The sequence below is a fragment of the Brachyistius frenatus genome, unplaced genomic scaffold (genome assembly GCF_029030835.1).
Source record: "Brachyistius frenatus isolate BFR_SWC_R1_liver_20210118 unplaced genomic scaffold, ASM2903083v1 Contig_9, whole genome shotgun sequence".
Taxonomy (NCBI): Eukaryota; Metazoa; Chordata; class Actinopteri; family Embiotocidae; genus Brachyistius; species Brachyistius frenatus.
Window position 1 is genome coordinate 7,317,065 of NW_027210608.1, and position 17,325 is coordinate 7,334,389.

At 39.8% G+C, this 17,325-nt stretch overlaps 1 protein-coding gene across 5 annotated transcripts in view; it reads right to left on the reverse strand.

Moving 5' to 3' along the window:
• The window catches only part of tln2a (talin 2a), a 94,090-nt gene that overhangs the window by 61,786 nt on the left and 14,979 nt on the right, over window positions 1-17,325 (reverse strand). For 4 of the 5 annotated variants that reach the window (XM_069690548.1, XM_069690549.1, XM_069690552.1 and 1 more), the window contains exon 2: window positions 9,877-9,924. The exons of the other annotated variant lie outside the window; for it this stretch is intronic. The gene's annotated coding sequence lies outside the window, so the exon portion shown is untranslated. The remainder of the gene's footprint in view (window positions 1-9,876; window positions 9,925-17,325) is intronic. 5 annotated transcript variants of the gene reach the window in all.

The following is a 17,325-nucleotide window of genomic DNA, read 5'->3' on the forward strand; positions in this document are numbered from 1 at the left end:
TGATCTTTTTGGACCATTGTAGAATAACAGTGCAGGATTATGAACAAAAATGTCAATAATATGTTGTTCATTTTCATATAACTAAAAACTATGAATGTTTACTGCAAAAAAAAAAAAAAGATCTTTGGACAAGTAATGCAGTAGTTCCATTTATGACTCAATGTTAATTTTTTCAAATAGTATGCCTGCCGCTACGAGAGATGAGGACTATCCAAGGAGTTTGAACCAAGTGGCAACCAACCCGTGGTTTGTTAAGTGACATTTTAAAGCCCACCAGAAAACTAATATGAAGAAATGACTTCAGCAAATGACACCATAATGACTTGTGAAAACAAAATGATTGGCTTTGTATTTGAGAAGTTGTTTCGGAGTCTATTGAGCCAGAGCCTTTTCTTAGCTGACCCCTAATGGCCCTCGGTGGTATTGCAGTTTAAGGCACTTAAGTTTCGCCCACTTTTATATATCTGACACAAATTAAACTGGAGTTGCTGGGATTAAAAAGTGACTTCTTCTAACCTGATTTGTGACCTCAAACAAAAATGGAGCAATCGTTTGTAGGTAAACGAGGCATAAAAGCAAACCACTTGAATCAATCCCTTTTAGTTTTTGTTCTTGTGTTGATGTTTCCGCAAAAGCTTGGGGAAAAAAATGACACCAGCATCATTGCTCATCATCAGCACCCTTTGCATAGCTGACAGCTTGCTGGCCTCTTCTGTTGCTTCCCATCTCTATTGGCCTTTCAAGTGTTTTAATACATTTGACAGTTTTTTTCTCAACTGTACAGACACCTCCCCCCACATATACATGAGGTTAGAAGGCCTGACTATTATTCCATGATTAATCAGTGTCAAACAGTTTACCAATTAGATGCACATCTGGAACAAGCCAACCTTTTCTTCTCAATAACCTCAGTTGCCAATGAATCCATTTTTATCTCTGCTGCCGTCATATCCACCCAAACGCAGTGTAAACAAGACATTGGAGACTCTCTCTCCGACTACTCATCAGGCAGAAATGAAACTGATCTAAAGCACACAGCCTTAGTCACACACGGTCGACGTGGCACAGTTCCGAATGAGGTCACCATCATCCAGAAGGCTGAACGGGGCGGCAGTGTACGGGAGGTCGACACAGTGCCAGTGAAGAATCGTCCAAATAAATATCACTCTGCTCTCTCTGAATGCATTTCAGTAAAGCCGTGACAACCACCTCCTGCTTACTACTCACCACATGACTGAGTTCACAAGCTCATGTAGAGTTAAATGTTTTAAGTAGTTTCACTGTACATGTAGCCAGACAGCGGGCTGTAAGTCTTTCAAATGTGTCAAAGTGTGTATACAACAAACTGAGTGAAGAGGAATCAGTTTGAAAATACAGGCACACACGCATCAGGTTTCAAGGTAAACTTATCAATGAATATTTATGCTTGGTTTCCACAAGGCCTGTGTTGTTTTCCTCTAGTAGTATCAGAAGAAACATGCTAAAACATTAAAGGGTAATTCCACTGTTTAAGCCTTTTACTTCGTTACTTTTAGGTGATGCAATGCACTCTTCTTTTCTAATCATGTTATTTTTTTACTTAATTCACTTTATTGTTTTAAAATATCTTATTTTTCAATGTTCTTTTATTCATTTCACTCTTGATGCGTTTATATATGAGCAGTACTGCATTAACTTCTCTCTCCCGTTTCTGCCTTGTCCTCTCCGTCTTCCTCCCTGTATTCCTCTGCAGCTATCTGTGGCTCCAGAGCTGCATTTTTTTTTTTTTATCTGCAGTTATTGGTCCCACCAACCTGCCCAGTGTTTATTCTTTGCCGTTTCTGAATACTCATCGTTTCTTCCTCTGTTTTCCCCTCACCCTAACTAATCAAGGCAGATGGCCACCCACCTCTGAGTCTGGTTATGTGGGAGGTTTCTTCCTGTGAAAAGGGAGTTCTTCCTCCCTACTGTGGCTAAATGCTGCTCAAGGGGAAATTGTTAGGTTTCATATTGTAAGGTTTTGACCTTATTTTGTAAAGGTGAATGGTCTTTTCAGCCTGAAAGACATGATGGGCATAGCGTATATATCCGTTTATCTTCGTAGCCCTTTGTTGGACAGCTGCCATCTTCTATCACTTCCATGGACTGTTGCTCTGGACCATATCCAACTCGGTCTGTACTGAATTTGGAAGATCTGTTTTTAGTTTCTATGCTTTAACCACCTGGAACACTTTACAAAGCATCCTAAAAACCATCTGTGTAGAGTATACACTCGTTTGAATTGTTTTGAAGTCATTTTAGAATGTTAGCCAACATCATTGTAAATGAAGGACAGCCCTAAGTTATTGCCTTTTTCAACAACAGAGACAATTTTGATAAATGCATACAAGTGAGTTTTACTGAGGGAGAGGCAGGGCTTTGAAGATGTGTCCACAAACGTGTCCATTTTCTTTTTCTTTCTTTTTTTAACATGGCATGGGACCAGAGTGGACCATAGATTTAAAGTTTAATGTACCTGATGACAAACCAAAGTACCCGTTGTTTGTTTTACTGTATGACAAATATTGAGACAGATTGAATTTATAGTTTCATTTATATGCCAGAGACAAAAAAAAAAACTGAAACACCCAGCGTTTAATTGCTCTTCTTCATGGCCACATGAACACAAAGACATGCAAGATATCCAAACCGGCACAGCTACACACTCCTCGAGGTGAAATGAAAGCTGCATGTGAGACATGATGCCTGTTTGCTTAATTATCCACCTGGTTGGTGGTGGAATCAGGTGACAGACAGCATACCTCCTGAGTGACATAAACTACAAAGTCTTTTGTCTGCCTGCGTTTTTGCATGTGCACATGTGTGTGCATGTGTATGTGAGTGTGAGCAAGCTTGGCAAATAGTAGATGCAGGCAGGTGATGCATTTCTGTTGGCAGCAGCGCCAATTCTGGTGTCAAGTTTCATGCAGAGAGCGGAGGAGAGACAAATCCAACACAAAGCTTGCTGGTAATGCCTCCTACAATATAATATAGTGTAGAGTCACACAGTAAACATGATCATTTATTGTCATTACCTTGTTTGTTGTGGGGTTGTTGTTTTTTCATTGTCCTCATAAAGCGAACAGAAATTAATGGGAAAACTGTTCAAGCTTAGATGAATGTTTCCAGGCATGAAAATCATGAGAAGGAGTGGACATGAATCAATTCAACCTCTTAACTAGGAGGGGGGAATCAATTTGAATCCATTTGAAATATGAGGCCAAACCGCAGTCACCCCCCTCCTTTGGCACAGTTTGTCATACAGATATTAACTTAGATGACTACTTGAAAACAAGGGAAGCTATGTATGACTACACACTTGAGTTAATCGTGTATTACAACCTTCACATACTCCCACATTACAGCATTCCCTTAAAAAGGCATGGTTTTTGTTTTCTATTTAGAATATGGATTTAGCCAATAACTATGACTATTGCTACTCCAGGATGTGTTCAAAATACAGGTTGCCATGGTTACGGAGGCTCCGTTGTGGTCTGAGTAATATCAGATCTGTTTTATGAGGCATGGAAATGAGAAAACACCGGAGTTCAACTGATGTCTGTTATTTAATATATCTGCGGTTCGTCCACAGTTAAAGCAGCCGAAGCTGTATTGAGACCGTGATGAGACATAAAAGTTTCACTATTGACTAATCAAATACTTTAGTTTGGATTGGCAGCTCGTGAAAGCTGAATGAAGCAGCTCTTGAGGCGGCTTTTAAATACAATCAGTCCATAAAATTATTCATCAGATCTGCTGTCTCAGATGAAGGAATAAAACAGTTAGTTAAATAATCAATAGATAAATAAATGAATCAATTTCTTCATTGCCATGAGAAAGGGACCTACATGCCTTCATAAAATATGAAACTGACTAATCAAACCACTTTGACAAACAAAACTTCTATTCAAACTCCAAATGTGATAAGCATCAAAGCAACTTGTCTGTCTAGACAGCATGAGCAACACTAAGTGTGAATACCTGTGCATGTGCAATTTTTCCCACACACATACTGCGATTAACAACATCACTCCTGTCCATTTTACTTGTTCCAAACTGGCTGTTACTTGTTGCCTCTGGCTATAATTGAAATTCAAAACATCATGCCCCCACTGTGCAAAGACACTGCAGCCACATCACCCTCAGAGCAGGCTCTCTGTGTAGCACAGGACATGCACACAGATATCAACTCGGATATATACTTTCCAAGAAACCCGCAATCAGCTCCGAGAACCTTTTCCTGTCACAGCAGCATGACTACTTCAAACACACAACCAGAAAGCACACGGATGGTCCACCTTTCATAAAACTCCCAGATGCCATTCAATGCTGATGTTCCTTCTTTACCCTCTCTTAAGTACTGTTAATAGGACGTGTGTAAACGATGAAACTACTGGTCCTGTAATAAATAAAAATCAAGTCAGTTCTGCCTATTGCAGGAGTAAAATCACATAATAGATTAATAATGAGCACTCAGTAGAAAAAGGTCAAATTTTCCTGCAACTCGGACTGAAAATACAGACCACGCAGAGGACAACGTGAATACAAGGATCCCTCAGTTGTCTCCAGAGTTCTTTCTCTCACACAATGTAATGCAGAGCACCACTTCCTCTAATTCCACCAAGCTCTCTGAACACTTTGCAGGAAAGCTGAGCAACATCAGTCAGTGACATACAAGTGCAGGAGTCCCCAGAGCAAGCGCAGACCACCCTGCCAGTTAGATCTTCAGCAAAATTGTGACTCACTCCACATTCATGTCAGTGCTCCCCTGCAGTGTAGGTTCAGAGGAGACAGGCAGAAGTGATCTGATCTCTGTGCATGAATGTGCACTTGCACATCCTACGTTTCACTCCCCATCTCCTGTGACAGCGTTAGTTTGGTTCTAAACACATCGATTTCATCAAACGGCTCTGCAGCTTGTTAAGATCTATTACAGGAAACAATACAGAAAGTTGGTCTATAAATCATCCTTTCTATCTGTATTTGTACTTTGAGTATTTTCATTGTTTGCTGCTATTTTGTAACATCTCAGAGAAATACATTTTTATGACACAGTTAAACACATAAGTTTTTTAAATTGTATACATCATTATATAATTAAAATACCCTATAGCATAAACTGTAAAAACTATTCCTATGTTTGATTGTTTAAAGCAAGATGGTGCAGCTTTTGAGAAAAGAAATAACACAATGTTCTTCTTAAAAATACAGATAAAATTCTAAAGCAATAAATCGCAATAAATTGCTCAGATAAACACACACAAGGCTTTTACATGTCACGGCCCTACTTGGTCTGACTGGACCAGTAAATTCTGCCTCTTAACGAACCTTAGGTAAATGTTTGGTCATGTAAATTTATGAATAGGACTTTGGCTTGGAGTCTACATTGTGGTATTGATAGTTATCCGAAATATGTCATTACTTCTCCCAGCACTGCTTCACACCAACCACTGCTGTGAGCATGAGATTAAGATTTTTAAGTAAGGAGCAAAAGTTTCCCTGTGAGGTTATCTCTGGTCAAGACAACTGGTCATCTGTAGCCACGACACATAAACACTCCTAAACCCTCAAGTTGCATGGGCAAATCATAAGGAGATGGTGAATCAATAAACCCTGCCATGTGCTAAAGGTTCACATAATCTCTGCGCATTAGTCTGCTTTTAAAAGTTATTGGGTGGATTTGTGTTTCTTGTGGGACTGTCTGGTTTAATTAAAGCGAAGGGACGATTCTGGCTGTCAGATTAAGAATTCATCCATTTTCTCAATTATGGTTCAATGGCCTTCTGCAGTATAAATAGATCTCTGACTTGAATAGTGAATGGGCAAATCGCATTTACTAACAAAAACAAATTTGGGCCTTTCATTTTAATAGTTATGTCATTACTTTACCAGCGCTGACTCAAACTACCGTATTGGCATTGATGTATGATGAAGAAAGATGATAATGTGACTACAGGTATAAAAGAAATGACTGTGGTTTGACCACTACCACACCAATATACTGTACATCAGCGGCTACATTTGCGAGATCAACATTGAAGGCCAGCAACAACAACATTGTTATACATGCAACATTTTAGATTATTTTTTTTATTTTATTTTTTTGGGGGGGGGGGGGGTATAAGTGGTTAAATCTGTTAAACAGTATTAAAATTCTATAACAACCTCATAAGAATATGAGGGCCAGACATCAGCCTGTTTCAATAAATCCTGAGACTACACACATATAAAGACAAGCATCATCTGAGGACAGAAAAAAAGATCCAAGGGGGGAGACACATAGTAGCCGCCTAGATTTGAATGCCCAGGAGGTTGATGAGGTTCAGGACAACGAGGGTTGTTCCATTTGGCAGTGGTGCAGTTGGGATTACAAAACCCTCCTAATGGCCTGGCCACTCTGCCTGGAAAAAACAGGTGATTGACTGCAATGGTGCCAGTCAGCTGCTGTGGCGATGGCCTTAGTCACCCCCACCGGAAGGCATGACCCACCGCTTACCAGTAAAATGTCTGGCAATGGAAAGAATGCAGTGATAGCGTGGAAGAGTCGGGGTAAGATGGAGCAAGTCTTTTCCTGAGGCTATTAAGAGCCACAGAGACCAACTCTCTTAAAAAACAGGGAGCTGGCAAACAGAATGACTAGTCACATCACCGCCCGGAGGCTCACTTGATATCACTGACATTTCAGTTCCAACTACAACCTGCACTAAAAAAAAAAAAGGCACCACCATACCCAGGAATCATGGGTTGTTCCCGCATATAACACTCCTTCCTTCAAGCTCAGAGGCAACTTCCTAAGAAAAGAAAATAATGAGGAAAACCTTATAGCATCGAACAGGTAGGTTTCTGCTCCGCTGAGTGTGACATCGCCTCTTTCCTTACCGAGTAGAGCACAGCACTGCTGATCCAGGGAACACTTGGAGCTGCTGCTAAGTGATGTGGCTCTGACTCAATAATTCCACAACATCTGGTCATAGTCAGATGTGACCATTTGCCTTTACAGTCACCACAGTGCGTAAAGTCTGTGTCAACTGTAGCTGCAAAGTATATGATGCACTGACACAGATGCAGTGCATGGTACTGTACAACAATTTTATAATATACCTGGAATTTAAATATCTTTACAAATAACTCCGTGTAGAGTGGATTTCAGGCATTTTAAGAGTGCAATATACAAGACTATATAATATAATACAAAAATATTCAATATGTTACACTGAACACAATCTTCTCAGATTGAATCTGCGTGCAGTGTGGATTTTTGCTGAGTCGATCCTGAGTGGGTGCCCAAAGAGGAATACACTCCAAGCATGAGATTGGTCCGGCTGAAAATGAACCTCTTCAGCAGACAGACATTCCTCTCTCCGGGAATAAAAAGAACATGGCAAGGCTGTTTAGTAGCACTTAAAGGCCTTTACAATTAATTGGATCTTGTTGGCAAGAGAGTGGCTGACAGTACAACACTAATGAGTACATCCACTGAAGGCTGTATCATGTGGAAAAGTTGGGATGTTTAAAAAGTAATAAACCTCCTCGCATAGTAATTACACTCGCCATAACTAGATAACTGTTTTATCCCATTTGGCTGAACAAATGCAGTTACATCATGTCTGCAACAGATGACAGTTAGTAAATAACTGAATTAGTGTTGTCGCAGATCAATAGCAGAACTTTTGCTCATTTATAAACTAAGAAAATGGAGGTTCTTCAGTCTATGTAAGTGGAACTGAATTCCTCCAAAATGAATAGATTATGGAAATCTGATCTGCTGCTTGGTGAGACTGCTGCTCTGCCCATCTAGTGACTTAAAGTGGTAAATAAAAACTAAAACAAGCTTCTTAAAAATGTGCTCCCAATGCATATTATAGATTGATGAAAAAAAAAAAAAAAAAAAAGCAACGTAAAAAAGGAAAGGTGGAAGATGTGAGACCTTTCAAAGATTGACTACCAGTATGAAATATAGAAATGCCTAAAGACAAAACGTGTTTTTCAAGAACTTTTTTTTTTTTTTTTGCTGAGGATGCTTTTAAAACCAAAATATTTATATTTATAAATATAGTTTTGCAGTTTGATAAACTGAACTCAAACTATACTATCAGCTATGAGCAAACAGTTTAACATGTCAACAGACTTGACAGTGAACAGCTGGTGGAGGCTGTCTGGAATCACACTAGTTGAGAATAGCCATGACAGAAACTGTATAAACAGGCTTTCACTGTGAAGGAAAAGTTAAGCCTGAAACACTCAAATCTTCAGTTTGTTGTCACAAGTTATGCCCCCTCTTTCTGGCAGCTTAAAGTATATTCCATCACATTAAAATAAAAGCACACCACCCTTTTCAAAAGTAAAAAAAAAAAAAAAAAAAATTATGAATGGGAAAACCCTTTTTGTTTTATGGAATTTTATGCCATGTTATATGTTACATGAAAACACAAATGTTTGGGCTAAAACATTCTGCAAGACACTGATTTGTTTGTGCCTTTCAGCCGTGCTAAACACCGGGCAGAACTAAAGGGGAAACAGATCACTTCTCAGCAGACAAACAGAGGGACGAACCAGAGGATTATGTTACTACTTCCAAAAGTCACTTTTTAAACCTGTAGCCTTATTATTTTTAAGCCTTAGACTCAAAGCACATCATATTATACTGAGATCTGGCTGTTTGTTGAAGCATGGCATGAGACAAATCAACATCAGAGCTCATTAATTGCTGGAAAACTAAAATACACAGCAACTGTAAACTGATTTGTGGAGTGGAGCATGGTTACAGAGAAGCTGGGCACCAGATGCTGCCAGTTAATTGCCCTCTGAAAGCAGCGCATTGAGTCAACTTGGAACGTTACATTATTGTATGCTGTCAGGGAGGCGTGAATACAGCCACACACACATTCAATTTATTGCATATTTTATTGGCTTCTATTGGTCACCTAAAAGGAATTAATATCATCTTTTGTGTCCACAAAAGAGGTCACATGCGAATTGTATAAGTGTACCTGGCAAGCGGCGTTAAAGCAGCTGTTACACACGTTTCTCCTTTGTAAGGTAAGCACAAATTAAATGAAAGTAGCTGATTTAGCTTCAGCTGCTGGACCTGATGCTTTAGAGGGAGTTATACAGGTGAAGTGACATGACATTGGTCTAATAGAAAGCTTTCAGTGAATTGCTCTGATTGTGTAAGTGAGGGGAATGACTCATAAAAACTAAAAAAAAGAAAGCAAAAGGACAAAACATCAAAATATAAATGCGAGAAAATACAGGAGAACTGTGACAGACTACAGAGCCTGCAGGACAAAAACTAAAACTCTGTCTTCACAGTATGCTTCCATATGGCTCCATGGCAGCTGGGAACTACTCCTTATCCTAAAGAGGCTCGCAAGGTCAAACATGTAGCACATGACAGAGCAGTAACATGTAACTGTACACCAACACTGATAGAAGCTAGTACATATCAAGTGTAGCTTACAGCAGCCGCCATACGTAATACGTAAACAGCCATGAACATTGATATGTGAATTTCTATTAAGGTGGAACTTCGTAATACAGCATCACTACAAGAGTAAGTGCTGGCAAATTAGATTATTTCATCAGTTCAGAGTCTGCGTCAGCACAAGGCGTTACCTCTACAACATGAAGTCAAAGTGCAATGTGTCTATTACAGTTAATCAAATGTGTGATTTCATATTTTAATTCAATTTAATGAAAAGTTAAATCCCACATTTTCAGTTACTTTCTCTTTCATGCTTAAGTGGTGCTGTACGCCAGCTGTAATGTCTGTGGCTGCAAAGACACTCCAGCCACAGTTCAAACAGATGACTTGAGAGCCATTCTGTCACTGTATGCCTCCTCTACAGCCTCTCCTACCTTATTACTGAGGAAAATGCAGCCTTGGATCTCTGCTGATCTTCACAGCTGAAAAACAAATGGGACATTAATGAGACAAATGAACAGTAGTGACGCATATAGCTTAACTTTACAGACAAATATAATTACAATTTTTCCTCTGTACAAATGGAAGAAATGGATCAGATAGCAAGAGAGTTCATGCTCCATAAAAATGCAGGAACAAATGCTCAGCATTGTATTTTTAGGTATTTGTAATAGGCTATGCCATATTTGGCAACATAAGGATAAAACACTCAAGGCAAAGTATAATTAAGATATGCAAAATAATTATGAGCTTTCCTTTCAGAAAAGAAGGGTAAAACTAGATCTGGTTAAGGAGATACATGCAACTTTAACAAGCATGTCCATCAAAACCAGAAAACGTCCCAGTTCAATTAAAAGAATATTTTCAATGCCAAAAAAAACGAAGAGCTGCAAAAACATCACTTAGCCTGCATGACACCAGAGCTCTGCACTAATGAAAATGTGTTTCTAAGCAGATGGGAACATACAGCACAGCAGAATCATGCATTATTAAACAGTGAAATATCCTATTATGCTTACATCGGAGAAGAAATAGTTCTACACATAAAATATGCTTAAGTTAGCATCCATGTCACATGATGTGTCAAATGTACACCGAAACATTATCAGTCAAGTCTCCACTTTAATAATGGGTAGATTCTACACAGTTCGAACATGTGGTGCAAATATTAACTGTACCCAGAGATTTTGAAAAAGAGTCTGGAACAGCATCGTTTGCTGGATGATCATAATGCCGGCTAAATCTGCTGCAGTCCTGGTAAGGCAGCTTTCAAAAACACCCAATGGTTCACCGTAAAACACAAACCTGCTCCAACCACACAGTGTTGTGTCAGCTAGACGGCAACACGACAAATAAACAGCAGTGACGGTTTCATTGAATGATATTATCCAAGCAACAGCGAGCAACGGGTAGTGATAGGAGCAGAGCCTTTTTCAAATTAGCCACTTCATGTCAACACGCCTCAAGTTAAAATGTTTCTGTTCATTATGATGATGAAGAGGCGCTGACCAAATTTATTGTTTTACAAAGAACAGTTAAATAAAGTTTCAACTGTCTGCCTATTTTAAATTGTTCCACTAATGAGCTGCTAGCCAGCTGTCATCAAATGATGTAAGGCCAGCTTGTTCTAACAGACCCGCTGGCCTGTGGTCCTTTTGAAAGGCAAAAAAACACAGTAAACTATCTTTTCAAACATCACACGGATATAAAGTGGTGTTTCTTTCGTAAGTAAACCAACTTTGATGATTGAAAAGAGCAAAATAAACCAAGAGTTTCATTTTGTAGTCTGGTCAACTTTAGAAGCTATAACATTAACTCGCTTCACCTGGTTAAATAAGCAGGCAATGCTTAGGATGTTGTTAATATTTGTTATAGCCTAAATGGCTATTGTGATTTTTATTTGAATCATTCAGTCCTAAGCAGAATAATAACCACGTCTCCAAATTTTCATTCTATATACTCACTAAAGAGAGACAGTCCCTTTTATGTAGTATGCAGTAGAAACAATATTTAGCTACAAAACACGTTGTCATCATGTGCACTCTCTTTAGTATATGTGGTATTTTGCTGTAGTTAAAGTTCCCAAATGTTTTAGACCAACATAATCTGCAGCAGAACAACTAGAATATTTCACAACAGGCAGTGTGGATTATTACACCTGTCCAAGTGGTGCAGTACAGTGCCCTTAGCCAGAGTTAATGACACGAGCTGCAGCCGTTCCACTGACAGGCTCGACGACTGATGGGGGACAAGTTAGAGACACTCTAAAGGTGGATCATCGGAGGGAAAAGCAGCACACTGCAGGCTCTCGCTTCTTGCCTGTCCCGTCTCCCTCGGGAGGCTCTGCACGCACTGCAGTTACACCAACACTCAGATTCTCACAAACACTCAAGAGGACTGTGCAGTAATTCATCAGCCATGCAAACCTATACACCGGTGAAGTGAGTTGTTTTCACACACAGGTGAATATGTGATAAGGATTCTGCATAATTTGTACAAAAAGAGGACAAAGACAGCTTAATCCATCAATTAATAAATCCAAGCGCAAAGAACAAACTAATGATTATTTTCATTATCATTGAATCTGTCGATTAGTTTCTGGATTGATCAATTCATTTTTTTTTGTCTTCAAAATGTCAGAAAATGGTCAAAGAAATGTCAACCAGTGTTTTACAAAGCCCACTGTGCACGGTGGTTTTGTCCCAAACAATAGTACACAACCAGAAGATATTCAGTTTGTTATCATGGAGGACTAAAGGAACCAGAAAATATTCACATTTAAGAAGCTGGAATCTGAGAGTTCTGGCATTTTTCATTAAAAAAAACAAACTCAAAAAGATTACTCAATTATAAAGATATGCGGTGATTATGTTTCAGTCGATCAACTAACTAATTATTCGACTAATCGTTGCAGCTCTAGTTAGAAGACAAAACAGCTGCATTCTGATGAAAGCAAAGACGGTTCAGTGCTGCTAACAATCTCCAGTGCTTACTCATCCACTCCCTCAGAGCCCCACTGGCTTTTGCTCGGGCACCTAAAAACAACAACCAGTCCCTCGAGTGTCATTGTGACTTGTTGACATATTTGGCAGGGCATTGGAAAAGGTTTTACTGGGAAGCAGTTTCTTACGGGGAAGCATATGATTCACACAATGACTCGCTTTTCAAGTTCTACTGAAATGATACATCACAACAATAACTATCTTTTAAAAAATAAAAAGAGCAATCCAATGAAAAAAGGATCAAAGTGACACTCGGGCACATCCTGTTGCCGTGCTATTTTTCATTTAATTCAGTTTTCAGGGCATTCGCCAGTATTTCGCTGAGAGTTTTTCTCCTTTCACAAAATCTGCTGTCCACATTACCCACATTTCAACTTGACCGCCAACAGTTTTGGAGATTTCAATCAGTTATGCTACTAGTCGCTAATGTAGCCTTCATTAGCCTCTAACAGAGATTAACTCCACAGTTGTAAACTGACAGGCTTTATACAACTTTTTCCACATATGCAACAGCACTACTTAAGACCTGAAAACTGACTATGATGTGTGAATTTGACTTTAAATAAAAAGATAATAGAAAGGAATTGGACTCGTCAAACTGGAAAAGTAACAAGGTGTGTGATCCAGACTTACTTCAACATTTAAAGCACAGTGTTATACTGGAAATATTACCGAAACTGCGGTCTGTTTATACTCTGTGATAATACGGGGTTGTTAAGGTGCCAATTAACGGGGCTTCATATTAAACCCACTTCACAACGTGAGAGAGAAACTTTCTCACAGATCAAACAACAGCAAAATAGGAAAGGAATCACTGGAAAGAGCTGAAAATGCCTCGAGGACAATATAAATGTGAGCTGACGAATTTAACAAAACATGCCCGAGGAGACAGAAACCTTATCTCACACAAGTTAAGAGACATTTGCATTCCTGTAATTTTTCCTCTTCGGAGCCTGAGGGGGATTGCTTTGAGCAAAATCAAACATGCTCAGTTTAGGAAACACAACCTGAGGGTCACCACAGACACAAGAAGGAGCTATGTGCTTAAAAAAGTAACTTCGCTCTGCTGAAAACTTGAAGAGTGGGGAAACTCCTCCGGTACCCCCCTGGGGTTTCCAGAGGTGGGGCACATTGCCCCTGGCAAACTTCGGAGCCACAATATGCCACTCGGGACTTCATTGTTTCGTCCATCCTGCAGTTTCATTAATCACAGAGTGCAGAGGAGAACAGAGTGGGGACGGGTCAGACAATATGGTGCCTGGGAAACACTTTGCCCCAGCCCCAAAAATGAGGCTTTATGAAACAGCTCACCATGATGTCTGAACATCAAACACTATCAACACAGCTGGATTAGACACAGGTCAAAGTTGCAACTCGTATCATTTAGGGAAGACGTGTGTATGAGTGAGGGTGCTCGTGACAGGAGCACATCAATACAAATTGTATCTATCAAGAAAATTAAGATATTAGAATTAATTATACAACCTGATTTATTGCACACACAGTTGTTGCCGAGCAGCTCCACTAAAACGAATGGGGGTTGGGTGCTAAGTTCCTTGCTGTAGGCCACCTCAAAGATCAATGGCAGCTGTTCAGTGAGGGGAAGCATTGCTCATTCCCATCCACATTTTCCCCAAATTCTTTAGAGGGTTGCACAAACGACTTCAGTATACAGACTTCATTCTCTTAAAGGAATAGTTTAAAACTCATTATTCTTAGTCCTGCCGACAAAAAAAACTAAAATGTCCATTGAATATGACAATGTATGTGTTAACTTTATGACTTAACTGTCCAACATGACAGCAAAAGAAACTGCAAATTGCAATTGTCTTCAAGTTTCAAACTGACGAGGAAAATCCTGAATCTTATTAACCTAGGCCAAATATTTATTCCCTTTTCAAGTACAATGAAGCTTGTTATCATCCAAAATCCATCCAAAAAGTTAGACAACTGGCCCAGTGCAGTCGTTCAGCTGGGACATGACTGTCTCTGAAGGCACGTCCTTGGGGCATTAAACTGTAGCATCAAGGAGAATCCAGTCATTTCCCCCACAACATCAGCAAAGCTCCTCTCCAACGGCTCCATTACACTGAATCAATGAAACCTAACGCTGCAACCTAACAGTCCCTGTAATTCAAAGGCAGAGTGACCCTTTGTTCCACAAATAACTCCTCTAAACCACAGAAAGGACCGAAAAATTCAGCTCTTACAGAGAAGCGGGGTGAATTTTGAGAAGCAACACTGACAAGAAAACATACTCGAGGATGAAGCTGCTGCTTTCTAGCTGTGTGTAGCAGGGGACTGGAAGTCCTAAATCATGGCAAACATCACAGCTCAGCCTTGCAGCACAGATTGACTGAAGCCCACTAACTAATTGTCTGGTGTCTTCCAGCATTGTCATGGATAAATGGCAGACCTTGATATGCAATTAGCTAAATGGGTCCATGGGATCTGGGTTTGATAAATGCGATGGAGGGGGTGTGGTGAGGGACTCCTTGCCCACTGCCCTCTCATTGGGAGCCACCTGTCTGGAACTGCAGTCATCATCTAGAGCTTATTAGCCTCTAGAAAAATTAGACCTGCAGAGAAATCAAGTTAGGAAAGGGATGAAACCATGCAACACTTATCATTAATGAGCAGCACAGCTGGCAAATATGCAAAATATAAAGAGTGAATAAAATAAAGTTAGCAAATATTCGTGTTTCCTCCCACCTATGTGAAGAATATAATGAAACCTAGCGGTGCAAATACCAGAAACAACCTCAGTAATGTCACAGACCAAGGAAGAACCCAGCAGTGCACCGCTCCCAATAACAATAATGCCTCCAACTGTATCAACACAAATCATGTATTCTTGCTGTTTCTATGTGATAAATAAAGAATTTTTGCAAATCACGCTGTCAGGAACTGAGTTTTGCTGCAAATGATCTCAACTTGAATCAAGAAGTGGAAGGCTGTACTCAAAAGAAAAAAAAAAGCATCCACATTTTTGAAGCAACTATTATAGATATTTAGTGCTTTTATTCGCTTCAGTTTTAATATAACCAGCTCTGTTCTGCTGGTGGAGCTGAAAAGCACCACAAGATGACTGCAAAATCAACAACTCTAAATAAGTTCATTAATCAACAAATACACAAATAATTTCAGCTCTCGACTCAATAATATAGAATATCACATAATTGTAATGAGATATATTAAATCAAATAATGTCAGACTATGGTAGGTAGGTAGGTAGGTAGGTAGGTAGGTAGGTATATACTTTATTAATCCCCGAAGGGAAATTTTTTGTCTATGTCCTTGATATTGATTAATGCCTAATTTCCCAAACAAATAAAGAAAAATGGAAAGATCCAGGGCCTCATCTGTACTCTTTTCAGTCTGGGCTTTTTTTTCTTTTTTTTTTTGCCCCTTTTTGGGGGAGTTGAGGACATCTGGGGAACAGCTGTTGCTCTGCATCACATGTGGGTGGGCGTGCGCAAACACACACACACACGCACATTACCATTACGTAGCCTCCCCGGCAGAAGTTAGGGGGTCAAGAGCCCGGTGTCCGGACACACCATTTAATCTGGTCTAGGTATAGACAATCTCTGGAAACCAAACACCACACAGCCACATTTACACACAAAAATAGGTACACACACACACACACACACACACACACACACACACACACACACACACACACACACACACACACACACACACACACACACACACACACACAGATGACAGAGCCCCTCTCATCTCTCTTCTATACAAGGAAACCATTCAACCCTCTCTTGGGAGGGCAGAGATTCTCAGTGATTAGTCCTGCCTTTCCAGAGTGTTGGGGGGTGGGTGCGGTGGGTCGGGGGGCATGCCAACAAATTCAATTACACAGACCCTCATCCCTGCTCAGGCCGACTCCCAGGTCCATGAATGGAATTAAACTCATCCAGCCAAGTGGGGGGTGGGAGCAGGGAAGCAACAATGTGTTTACATTTGTGATTTACATGTGGTTTACACTTAGGTTGTTGTTCTCTTAAACTCGTGAGAGGCCCCTGTGTGAGTGTCCATGTGACTGTGTGTCCTATTGGTCTTTGGCTGAAGAGTGTAAACTTCTGTGAGACAAGAGTTTCATAAAGCAGTTAACAAAAAAAAAAATGTTTTAAGGTTTTGTGGCATCTGCAGTCAATCGCCATTAGAACGTAACATCAGCCCAGCCGTTCGGTAAGAAAGATATCAGTCTTGGCAGATTACTATCACATCTCAAACTTATGAAATTCAGGCGTAGGCATAGACCCTGAAAGCTCAAATTCAGTAAGAGAAAAGGCAAACTGGCAATGAGTCCAAGACAATAGGCAACATTAAAACTGGAAGTCAGGGGGATTATCTGAGCTATTCTTTATACCCTTAAAAAAGATTGCCATTACATTTCAAGTGATTGCTTTAAGGGCTACATTCTACGTTAATAGACCAAGGAAAATGGCTTACAATTTCCCTTTCGCATGTTCCCGATGGCAACTCTGCCCTGCTTCCCATTCTCTGAGCAGCCAACGAACAATAAAAATAAGTGACAAAAGCATATCGTTCCCTGACAATCAAACTGTAACAAAAAGACAATATGAAACGTTACAATTGTGGATGAGATTTAAATTTACTGATCATAAAAACAATACATGAACTGTTGAAAGTCTTTATAATGTCATGAAGCACATCTTTAGAATACATTAACATCCTTTAGAAACCATTACGAACAGCACTGACTTGTTGTCAGTCACCACCCATTTCTCTTCAGTTACTCATTAACCACCATCCATCATTACAAGTAAAGCAGCCCTTGTGAATTCTCTTAAAATGTTTGACCCTGAAAGGCAGGTCACACCAGCAGGATTCTTC